The sequence below is a fragment of the Capricornis sumatraensis genome, chromosome 2 (assembly GCF_032405125.1).
Source record: "Capricornis sumatraensis isolate serow.1 chromosome 2, serow.2, whole genome shotgun sequence".
Lineage (NCBI taxonomy): Eukaryota > Metazoa > Chordata > Mammalia > Artiodactyla > Bovidae > Capricornis > Capricornis sumatraensis.
Genome location: NC_091070.1, coordinates 117022607 through 117035243, shown reverse-complemented (window position 1 = coordinate 117035243; position 12637 = coordinate 117022607).

Below are 12637 nucleotides of genomic sequence, written 5' to 3'. Positions count from 1 at the left end.
TAAAGCTAACTTTTCCCTACCCCTTAAATCCGACCACCGGCACAGAATGGACGCGGCCACTCGGTGGAGCGGCGACAAGGAGGGGTTCCGCCCCCGCCCCCGTCTTCTTCATGGCCCTGGAGACGACAGTCAGCCAGCACACGTGCTTGCGTGACTTTAAATTAAAGCCTGCGCAAGTGGAATACGGAGAGAAAGAATGTTAATTCCTAGGGCAGCCTTCTTCCTTAAAGAAGCTCCCCTACCAGAACTCATTTGGAATCGCCCAACACGCCCACAACCTGACGTCACGGCCACGCCTTCTTAGCTGACACGCGTGACACGTGGGGAGGCGGGAGTTGGACGCAACTATTCTCTTCCCGGGGTGGTGACGTCTTAAAATTTCCTAAGTGAACCTTACACTGCCTTCCACATAATCCTACAAACACACCAAAAAAAGAATAAACTTGTTCATATTGCGAAAGCTTTCAGAACTACCTGTTTATCTGTTCATTTTAATGCATGTGCTGAAGCAAATCCGTATATGCCCCCCACAGTGAAAATAGGTGTTTCTGGATGTGAAATGAGGCGAGGACTCGAAGGGCGTGTCTTGTGACGTCATGCAGGGGCGGGGTTAGTCAAACTCGCTTTATTTTATTGTTAAATGGGATTTATTACAGTCAGCGAGGCTACTGCAGTTCGACACTTTAAGCCAGGAAAGAAAAATCACGTCGGTTTTATAGCCACGGCTTCGTCTCCAAAAGTTTTTTGAAGGCAGAGAGCTTGGAATAAAATAAGTTTAAAAGGCTCTTTGAAGCCACTCCTGGGCTAGCTTATCTAGTTTCACCTGGAGTCCAGCTCTCAACCGAGAGTTCAAGGGGCAAAATAAGGGGCAGTGATATGTCTCTATCCTGAATTCCCAGCTCTGACTGCCCACAGCAGCTGCCAGCCAGCCCCAGTTACGGAAGTGGAGTTGTCTTTAGCTATGGCTCGCTGCCCTGTATCTCTCTGAATTTGTCAAAACAGCCTGCAACCCATTACTGCTTCTGTTTTACATGCTATCATGTAAAGAGAAGTGAGGTGTGAAGGTCTCCTTTGGGAGAAACCGTTAATTCTCCCAACATGGAAAAGATGGCACAGAAGCAGCTAGGGAAAATAGAATGATCAGTGGTCAGATACAAAAAGAATGGACTTTGGGAAGGTCTCTTTTTCCTTGTAAGCAACTCTGAAAGCACTGCACATTTGCATGTACTTCGAAGGAAGCCTACAGTGGAATTGTAATCCCAGCTTTGGCATCCCAGCACTTGGCAGGAATGTGACCTTCAGCAAGTCACTCTTGAGTTCCCATCTCACAGGGTTGTATTAAGAAGGAAATGAGGAAAATATATGATAAAATACAATAAATATGCTTCATTTATTATTAAGTGCCAGATGCGAAAAGCCAACTCATTGGAAAAGACCCTGATGCTGAGAAAGTCAGGAGGAGAAGAGGATGACAGAGGAAGAGATGGTTGGATGGACATGAGTTTGAGCAAGCTTCAGGAGATGGTGAAGGACAGGGAAGCCTGGTATGCTACAGTCCATGGGGTCACAGTCAGACACAACTGAGCAACTGAACAACAATCTAAATATGGAATCGTTGGACTTCCCTGGTGGTGCAGTGCATAAGAATCTGCCTGCCAGTTCTGGGGACATAGGTTCAATCCCTGGTCCGGGAAGATTCCACGTGCCACACAGCAGCTAGGCTCTTGTGCCTACACGCCACAACTACTGAGCTTGTGTGCCACAACCGTGAAAAGCTCTAGAGCCGGCACTCCACAGCTACTGAGGCAGAGTGCTGCCACTACAGAAGCCCTCGCACCTAGAGCCTGTGCTCTGCAACAAGAGAAACCGCCACAATGAGGAGCCTGTGCATGGCAACAGAGTGGCCTGCCCTGCTTGCTGCACCTAGTGAAAGCCCTGGCACAGCAATGACCCAGAGCAGCCAAAAATCAATAAGAAAGATTTCAAGTATGGAGTTGTTATTTGTTCTGAGCCATGTGTGATTTCAGGAGTTCATTTTTCTTTTTAATATTTGTTTACTTATCTGGCTGCCCTGGGTCTTTGTTGTGGCATGTGGGGTATAGTTCCCTGACCAGGGATTGAACCTGGGCCCCCTGCACTGGCAGCTGAGTCTTAGTCTCTGGACCACCAGGGAGGTCTCGATTTCAGAGTTTACAATCCAACGCAGGATCAGATTTCCCAGGTCACCTTCAACAAGTTTCTTTGGGAGTTCACCGAAAGCACCAAGCCCACCTCTGCCAGCAGAGACTAAACAGGATTAACTGCACTCACGCTCCTGCCGCCCGGAGTCACGGCTGAGATATCAGATCTTCTCCCAGAGACACCTCCCTCACCTGACCCAACCACACCGCTGCCCCTTCCCCCCAGCCCTTCCTAGAATGAAGCTCCCTGGAAGGCCCAGTGATTAGAAAATATCCCCCACACCCCAGTCTCTTCTCAATAGTTCCCTCCTGCTCCCTGCCTTGGTGGAACCTCGCTGTCCCCTACTACCCTCCCAGGGGCAGCCTCAGAGCTAAGCATCCGTACACTTGGTATCCGTGGCCTTCCTCCCACTCCATTTCAGCTTCCGGGCCATTCCTCCCCTGCTTCTTAGAAAACTGTGGCTCCTGTAAGACTCATGCCACCTGCCTGAGCTGCCTCTTCCCCTCCTCATTGTTGACAACCACCAATGCTGGTGATCATTCTCACATCCTGAGTCTCAGCCATTGGCTCCCTGTCTTCTTTTCCACTGGCTTCCCATCACCATTCTTGGTGACGTCACGGTTGGTCAGCCCATCCAACGCCCCAACAGCTTAAAGCCTTGGCCTCAGACATCCAAAGGCTTTTTCTTCCTCTCCTCTTCAGGATACCAGCTCTCGGGCACACCCTGGGCCTTGTCATCACCGGAAACCATTCAACCTGCAAATTCCCACACCCATCCACCCTACCTTCCAAGGTCACTTGCCCATGTGCTCCCCAAAGGAGTGCTTCCCTCCCAGAGCCCATGAAACTCTTCACATTATGTAACATCTGCTCCTCCTTCCTTCAACAACCAAAGGGAACATGGAATATGTGAATACGTGTAGAAAGCTTTCCTAATCTGCACAGGACTGCACTATTTTTAGGATAGAACAGGCTGGGCTAAAGGCCAGGCTGCTGCCAAGGGTGAGGCAGGAAAGAGCAAAGGAGTAGGAGTGTCTGACAGGAGCAGAGACCAGAAGGGAGTGGCCAGAGTTCCTGGGGACTGAGATTGGGAGCCAGAGGCTCTAGGTGACACTGCCTCCTGATGAGGGTTCCAAAGGTGATGCCTGAGGAAGCCAGTGCTGGCCTCAGAAGAGTACTCCCAGAACCCAGGAACCTCTCAGAGTCACCTCTCACTAAAGGAGTGGACACTTTAAAGAGAGGTTTGGGACTTCCCTCTGTCCGTGGAATTCTCCAGGCTACAAGACTGGAGTGGGTTGCCATTCCCTTCTCCAGGGGATCTTCCCAACCCAGAGGAGCCTGGTGGGCTATTAGTCTGTGGGGTTGCAAAGAGTCAGACACGACTGATCGATTCCACAACAACAGCTAAAACCCAGTGCAGCCAAATAAAAAATAATTTTTTTTAATTATAATAAACAAAGAGAAGTTTACCTCACTGACCCAAAGCTTGGGAGGAAGGCCTGTTTGAAGGTCACCTGCTCACTGTTTTAACACACTCAGAAACAGGATAACTCTCCTGCAGCAGAGTGGCTCTTACAGCTCTGCAGAGCCTAGAAGAGGGAAGAGCTGGGCTTGTCAGTACCCCTCCAACCTTGCCCAGGCAGAGGGGGGCCCTGAGCAGGGGGTACCGAGCTCTGCTCCTCCAGGGCGAGCCTGTCCCACAGTGGAACCAGATACCATCCTGGCTCAGCAACACCACGAGTTACCCTTGCTTCAGCTCCGTGCTCTGGTTCCAGTTTGCTCTCCCAGGGTCACTGTCCAACTGACCCAAGCATTCCCCTCTGCTGGTGTGGTGAGTGTAGATGTGACTTGTGAATCAGTCCTCGTGTGTTGGATGACCACCACTTCAGGGGCAATGGAGCCTAGCAGATGCAGGACAGAATGGGATGGGCTTCTTTGTTTTGTTTGGATTTTTTTTTTCAATCCTTATTCATTTATTTATTTTGCTCCACCAGGTCTTGGTTACAGCATGTGGGATCTAGTTCCCTGAGCAGAGATCGAACTTGCACCCACTGTGTTTGGAGCATGGAGTCTTAGCTACTGGACCACTAGGGAAGTCCCCTGGGGTTGTAAGAAAATAGTTCAACAGGGAAAGAAAGGAGGGGAAGTCTGAGTCTATGCGAAGCTATTGGGAGAGACATCTATGCATTCAGTCAACGTGTATTAAAGTTCTAAAACATGCCAGGAACTGCTAGAGACACAACAGTAAACCAAACAGAGGCTTTTCTCAAACAGCATTTATTCTCATGGGAGACAGGCAATTTCAAGACAGCTTAAAAATGGAGCGTGAGAGCCTTCATCCCAAAATTGGAGAGGGAAGATTTATATAAATTAGCACTTGCAGGATGCTCTGATACAACCTGGAAATGTCTCTATGCATCCTTATATTAGTAAATGTTATTCCCTCTGCCTGAAACACGCTTCCCATTTTTTTGTCATGAAACAGACTCCGACTTGGACTTCAACACTTAGCTCGTCTTGCCTCTTCCAATGAGCCGTCCCTGACCCCCTATCCCGTCTGACTTACATGCATCTGTTTTCTATGCTCCTGATATACTCTGTGCTCGTGGCTCAGACGGTAAAGAATCCACCTGTAGTTCGGGAGACCTGGGTTTGCTCCCCGGGTTGGGAAGATCCTGTGGGGGAGGGCATGGCAACCCACTCCAGTATTCTTGCCTGAAGAATCCCTATGGACAGAGGAGCCTGGCGGGCCACAGTCCATGGGGTCACAAAGAGTCGGACACAACTGAGCAACTAAGCACAGCATAGCTCCCCTACATAGCAGCTTACACTACACCATAACTGTCAATGTCCTCACTTCTCTCCCCTCAGATAGCTAATAATTAATATCTGTTGAGAGAGTACATCATGAGAAATACTGGGTTGGAAGAAGCACAAGCTGGAATCAAGATTGCCGGAAGAAATAACAATAACCTCAGATATGCAGATGACACCACCCTTATGGCAGAAAGTGAAGAGGAACTCAAAAGCCTCTTGATGAAGGTGAAAGAGGAGAGTGAAAAAGTTGGCTTAAAGCTCAACATTCAGAAAATGAAGATCATGGCATCTGGTTCCATCACTTCATGGGAAATAGATGAGGAAACAGTGGAAAGAGTGTCAGACTTTATTTTGGGGGGCTCCAAAATCAGTGCAGATGGTGATTGCAGCCATGAAATTAAAAGACGCTTACTCCTTGGAAGAAAAGTTATGACCAACCTAGATAGCATATTCAAAAGCAGAGACATTACTTTGCCAACAAAGGTCCATCTAGTCAAGGCTATGATTTTTCCAGTAGTCATGTATGGATGTGAGAGTTGGACTGTGAAGAAAGCTGAGTGCCGAAGAATTGATGCTTTTGAACTGTGGTGTTGGAGAAGACTCTTGAGAGTCCCTTGGACTGCAGGGAGATCCAACCAGTCCATTCTAAAGGAGATCAGTCCTGGGTGTTCTTTGGAAGGACTGATGTTGAAGCTGAAACTCCAATACTTTGGCCACCTCATGGGAAAAGTTGACTCATTGGAAAAAACCCTGATGCTGGGAGGGATTGGGGGCAGGAGGAGAAGGGGACGACAGAGGATGAGATGGCTGGATGGCATCACCGACTTGATGGATGTGAGTTTGAGTGAACTCCAGGAGTTGGTGATGGACAGGGAGGCCTGGCGTGCCGTGATTCATGGGGTCGCAGAGAGTCGGACACAACTAAGCGACTGAACTGAACTGAACTGATTGAGCATCTGATGCAAAGAGCTGACTCATTGGAAAAGACCCTGATGCTGGGAAAGATTGAGAGCAGGAGAAGGAGGCAACAGAGGATGAGAGGGTTGGATGGCATCATAAACTCAACAGACATGGGTTTGAGCAAACTCCAGGAAATAGTGAAGGACAGGGAAGCCTGGCGTGCCACAGTCCATGAGGTCACAGAGTTGGACACAACTGAGTGACTGACAACAACAATTGAGTGTTTACTATGTGTCAGACCTCAATCATGTGATGTAAACGATACTATCCTGACTGAAAAAGAGACACCCAAGGCTCATTATAACTAAGAGATTTGCCCATTTGCTCATTTACCAAAAAGATTAGCATACATTGCCCCACACCCTGGGGTCCCACACCAGAGAGAAGGGGCAAAGCAACTTAAAAACAACTGGAGGGACTTCCCTGTTGGTCCAGGGGTTAAGAATCTGCTTTGCAGTGCAAGCAACTCAGGTCTGATCGCTGGTCAGGGAAATCCAGATCTCACAGGCCATGGGGCAACTAAGCATGCCCTACTGAGCCCACGTGCCACAAGAGAAGCCCCTGGGCACTGCACCTAGAGAAAGCCAGAGCACCATGACAAAGACCCAGTGCAGCCAAAATAAATAAATAAATACAACTGTAAAAAGGAAAAGTCTAAAAAAAGCAAAAAACAAACAACTGAAGAATCTGACACTTCGGGTCCCACTCCTCCCGTGAACCCCCTCCCCTCAAATTTTTAAGAACCCAGTGAGGATGAACCCAGCTCTGACTTTGTAGGTTCTCTAACTGTAAGAAATGCCACAGGCCAAAGTTGTCCCTGGAGGTGAGAGTTTGCTCGCCTAAGGAATTCCCAGAGGGTCATCCAACCCTCCACCGGACAGAGCACCCCCTCCAGCAGACCAATGGAGAGTTGGAGCCTCCTGTTCAGTTGCTGGCCCACAAATTATTTCCATCACTATAAGGAAGAGATTTTACCTTCAGTTTTATGGCTGAGAAAACTGAGGCACAATTCAATGAATATTGTACAGCCAAGATAAAATCTGAGCAATCTGTATATTAATATATAAAAAGACATGCTTCTAGCATTCAAAGAGCATCTACTATAGACTGTAAATACTTTTAAACTTCATATTCTTACCATATCCGTAATGTAGGCAAACCACTATGTAAAAAGTAAATGAAAGGCAGAATGACCATATGATGAGCGATTCCACTTTTGGGTTATGTATCCAACAGATTTGAACATAGGTCTCAAACAGATGTAAAATTCACATTCCTACTAGCGCTAGTCGCAGTCATCAAAAGCTGAAAACAATTCAAAGGCCCATCAACGAATGAGTAAATGAAGCAATTCCCTGGTGGTCCAGTGGTTAGGAATTGGCACTCTCATAGCTGGGGCCCAGGTTCGATCCCTGGTTCAAGGAGTTAAAATCCTATACCCCTCTTGGAGAAGCCAAAAAACAAACAAACAATAACAAAAAAAAAAAAACCCAAACAGATGAATGAATAAACTAAATGTGATATATACTTACAATGGAATATTATTCAGCCTTTACAAAGGATAAAATTCTAAGGAGGGAAGGGGAGGATGAGACGAATCACAGGAGTAGAACTGACATGTATACACTGCTGCTGCTGCTGCTGCTGCTGAGTCGCTGCAGTTGTGTCCGACTCTGTGTGACCCCAGAGACGGCAGCCCACCAGGCTCCCCCGTCCCTGGGATTCTCCAGGCAAGAACACTGGAGTGGGTTGCCATTGCCTTCTCCGATGTATGCACTACAGTATGCAACATAGATAGCTCGGGGGAAGCTGCTGTGTAACACAGGGAGCTCAGGTTGCTGCTCTGTGATGACCTCGTGGGGTGGGACAGGCGTGGGATATGAGGTTCAAGAGGGAGGGGATACATGCTTACATAGAGCTGATTCACTTCGTTGTGCAGCAGAAACTAACGCAATATTGTGAAGCAGTTATACTCCAGTTTTTTTAAGCTTTTAAAAGATCATGAAATCTATGAAATAAAGAATAATAGTTGGCTTGGGGAAAAAAGAATAAAATTCTGATACATGTTAAAAATTAAAATAATAATGTAGGCAAAGCAAGGATCCTCCCATTTTCAAAAGAAATAGTCTCCAAAAATTTAACTAATGTACTCAGGGATGGTGGCTGCACCGAAATATTGAACACAATAGGAGAACAGAGTTTTGATTTGGTTTCTGCGGGGGTCGTTTGTTTGGGGTCTTTTTTGTTCTTGTTGCTCTGGGGCTTCGTTGCTGTGCTCAGGCTTCCTCTAGTTACCACGAGCAAGGCCTACTCTCCACTTGCAGCGCATGGGTTTCTCCTTGAAGTGGCTTCTCTTGTTGTGGCTCGAAGGCTCTGGAACATGGGTGTGGTAGCTGTGGCACACAGGCTCAGTTGCTCCGTAGCGCGTGGAATCTTCCCAGACCAGAGATCGAACCCACGTCCCCTGCATTGCCAGGTGGGTTCCTAACCACTAGACCACTACAGAAGTCTGAGTTTTGTTTTTTTTTAAACAAAGATTCATGATTGAGGCATGATTTTGTTTTTCCATTAGATTATTTTGTGGTGACTGTAAACCTTGAAGCTGAGGGACAGACTACAAAAGAGCAGTTGAGGGGAGTTCCTGCTGGCCTCGTGGTTAGAATTCCAGGCTTTCACTGCAGTGGCCCAGGTTCAATCCCTGGCTGAGGAACTGAGATCCCACAAGCCGCATGGGGCAGGCCAAATGATTAGTGATTTATAGATTTCATCTGTCATTTAACAATCATAGTGATAAAGGCCAATGGTTATTTTCTTTTTTTAATTATATATTGTAGTTAATTTACAATGTTGTGTTGTTTCAGGTGTACAGCCAAGTTATTCAGTTATACATGTATATGTATCTATTCTTTTTCAGATTCTTTTTACTGTACAAGTTATTATGGAATATTGAGTAGAGTTCCCTAACTATACAGTGGGTTCTTTTGGTTACCTATTTTATATATAGTGGTGTGTATATGTTACTCCCAAACTTCTAATTTATCCGTCCCCCCTCTACCTTTCCCCTTTGGGGACTGTTATTTAACAATGTTTAAGTTTGATATTTCTTTTCAAAAGGAGATTGAACACTCACCAGGCTCTTGGAAAGAATATCAAGTAACAGCCCAGGGCCAGGCCCAGGGTATGAGTGCTCCATAAGTGACTGATGAATAAATGAATGAGCATATTAATGGGAGCTCTTACGCAAAGAGTTGGGGAGCCTGGATTTACTCTTGAGGCTGGAAGGCCGTTTGTGGGTATCCTCAAGGCTGAGACCTCATAACCCCACATTCAGTTGTTCTGGTTCCAGGGCAACTCCAGGGGTCCCCTCTCTCCCTCCCAGCCTGTCCTTAGCCAGCCTGTCTCTCCCACTGCTGCCCCCCTGTGGCCACCGCTGCAGGCATCGCTGCAGAAGGAGCCAGGCGTGAAGTCACTGCTCAGCGGCAGCAGAGGAAGATTTGTCTTGCAGCAAGCCGCTCCTCCAGACCTCACCTCAGAGCCTAAATTCCAAGGGTGAAGAACCAGAGAGAGGAGTGGAGGTAGGAGGAACAGGGGACTCTTAGGAGTCAGCAGCTGTGGTCTCCCTTCTATCCTTAGCAAGCTTTGCGACCTTGGACAAGTCACTTCCCTCTCTGGGCCTCAGTTTCCACCTCTGAACAAAAAAGGTGGGACCAGTGCTCATGACGGTCCTTCCAGGATTGGCCTACTCCTACCCACGTGCTGGGGCCAATCAGGTAGCAGCTGGGAGCCAGAGAGGAAATGCCTCCAGGACCAGGTAGCTGAAGTCGGGGGCACACAGGCCCAGGGAGGAGGAGTCAGCTAAAGGGACCCAGAGTGCATGCAGGCATGCTCAGTCACTTCAGCTGTGTCCAACACTTTGCAGCCCTGTGGACTGCAGCCCACCAGGTGCTCCTCTGTCCATGGGATTCTCCAGGCAAGAATACTGGAGTGTGTGGCCATGGGGATCTCCAAGGGATCTTCCCAACTCAAGGACTGAGTTGCAGATAGATTCTTTACCACTGAGCCACTGGGGAAGCCCAAAAGGGACCCACAGATGGGAGCTCAGCTATTTCTTGCAACCCCTGGGTCAGCTCTGGGGGAGGGGCGTGGAAAGCAGTGGTACCAGACATTTCAAATTTCTCCTGGCATCCGAAGGGCTTCTTGGGGGCCAGTCTTCCTCCACTGCCACTGTCCAGCTATCATAGGACCTTAGGCAAGTCAACTCCTGCCTCCCTCTCAGTTCTTCGTCTGTATAAAAAAGAGATTCATGGTCTCACCTTCTTTAAGATCTACTTCTCAGTGAGATAAAAGGCAGAGAAGGGCTCTGAAAGTCCATGGCCCATGGAGATGAGAGGGGCAGCCTGTTTCTCAGGCCAAGATTCCTGCACTGGGCCATCCCTACAAAGAAAGCTGCCTCCCCAAGGGCCCAAGGCCGCATTCCAGATAAGCAAGCATTTCTGGCAGGTCTGTTTGGCCCACAGGTGGTTGAGCTTCCCAAGGGGGCAGTCTAACACCTCCCTCCCTCTCTACAGTGCACGGCTTCAGGTTTCTGCCCGTGGGCCCTGCATGATGACCTTTCACTTTGACTGCAGAGAAGGGCTCAGTGATGACCTCAGTGGACGCACTCGCCTCTGCTGGGTGCCTCCTCTCAGGCCCAGTAAAGGTAAGTGTACTGACTGGTAAGAAGTTCTCCAAAGGGGCCCTGCCATGGAAAGGAATTCGGGGGTGGGCAGGGGGTAGGAGGGACGCAAGGACTGGGAGGCAGGCGCATACAGCTTGGTGGAGCACAAGAGTGACCTGCTGGAAGACTGGCTGTATCCCTGTCCCACACCGTAAACAATCAAGCCCACCAGCTCCCCCTCCCCCATCCCCAGCCCCCTCCATCCCCACTGCACACACCTCACCCCACCCCACCCCCTGCAAAACCAGTTCCAGCCTTTCCTCCTTCTTTCCTGGTATCAGGTGAGGATGCAGTCATACAGCTGTCACGAGGCTGGGAAGCTCAGTGCGTCCTTGGCCCCTCCCTCTCCCTTGCCCTTGTCCCATCCAAGGCCAGGCCATTCTAATCCCCTGCTCTAAATCAGGCCTGCATCATCTCTCTCCTGAGTTGCTGGCTGACACCTCCTAACTACCTCTGATTTCATCTCTTTCTATTCCACCCTTCCACCTGCCAGCTGCCTTGCACCCCAGTGTGTCTTCCTTTTTCATGCCCCGTGCCCCTCACACCTCTCTCCATTTCCTATCACTATACACTTGCAAGCAGGCCTATGGGAGAACTTGCTCCCTTGCAGGACCGTGAACTTAACACCATCTGACCACAGGGCTGTTCCACCCTCCCCTAAGGCCTCACTTCTGCCTAGTCTGAGATCCCCTCCCCATCATCCATCCTTATTATCTTCAAGGTCCAGCTCAAAGGCCACCCCTTCCTGGGACTTCCCTGGTGGTCCAGTGGTTAAGACTCCATGCGTCCACTGCAGGGAATGCCGGTTCAATTCCTGGTCAGGGAACTAGGATCCCACATGTCACATAGCACAGCACCCCCCAAAAAAAACACCACCCCCTCCTTCCTCTTCGCCTTTCTGCCACTGGTAAGAGAGTACTTTTAAAACTCTGCTTGGTATTACACTCACATACGTAAATAGATAATCAATGGGAATTTGCTGTATGACTCAAGGAACTCCAACTGGGGCTCCATAATAATCTAGAGGGATGGGAGGTGGGAGGGAGGTTCAAGAGGGAGGGGACATAGGTACACCTATGGTTAATCCATGTTGATGTATGACAGATATTAAACCAATATTGTAAAGCAGCCATCAATCAATTACAAAAATATTTTTTATTACAATTTTTAAAAGTAGACTATAATTAAAAAAAAAAACACCTCTCTGCTTGGTATTAAACTAATTTGGTTAGCCTCAGGGGCTAACCTGTGGTCGCCCCAGCACGTAGCACAGTGTTGGGTCTTGAGTGCTGGCTGGCATCTTCTCCCTGTCAGCTCCTACTACATGGTCTGGGAACCAGCACCCTCTGCTCCCATATCAGTAGTTCACAGCGGCCTCAACGTCCCCCTTGGAGGCTAAGTAACTAAAACTTTTGACAGCATTCTACAGTTTGAAAAGCCTTTTCCTTTGTCTTTGGATGGTTCATTCCATCATCACAACTACCCATGAGGGGGATGTACAGGCTCACTTCAGTGATGAGAAAGCCGAGCCCTGAAGCAAGAAGGCCCGCAGGCAGGCCGTTGTGGAGACCGGAGACCGAAAGTTTGCCCAGGCCACCGGTCCAGTTAGAAGAGACCCGGGCTGGGTCTCCACCTGGCCCCGGATAGAGACCAGGTGAGCGGGGAAGGGGCCTATTCCAGAAGCCAAGGGCTACCAGAAGGATGGGCAGCAACCTTGAGGGAAGGCCCACAGGGGAGGGACAGGGAACTCGGACAACCCCCAAGAATTAGTACTAAGGGGTTTCTGTGGCTCTGACCACTGGCTGGTGAAAGGAATCTGATATGGTCTGGGTTTAGACCAATAACCCACACACACCCCTCTACCTGCAGATTCCTGCCAGACCCTCTGTGAGCAGGTGAAGTGTGGAGGGACCAGGAGTACCTATGACCCAGAACAGATGAGAGGAGGAGATTGAGGTTCCC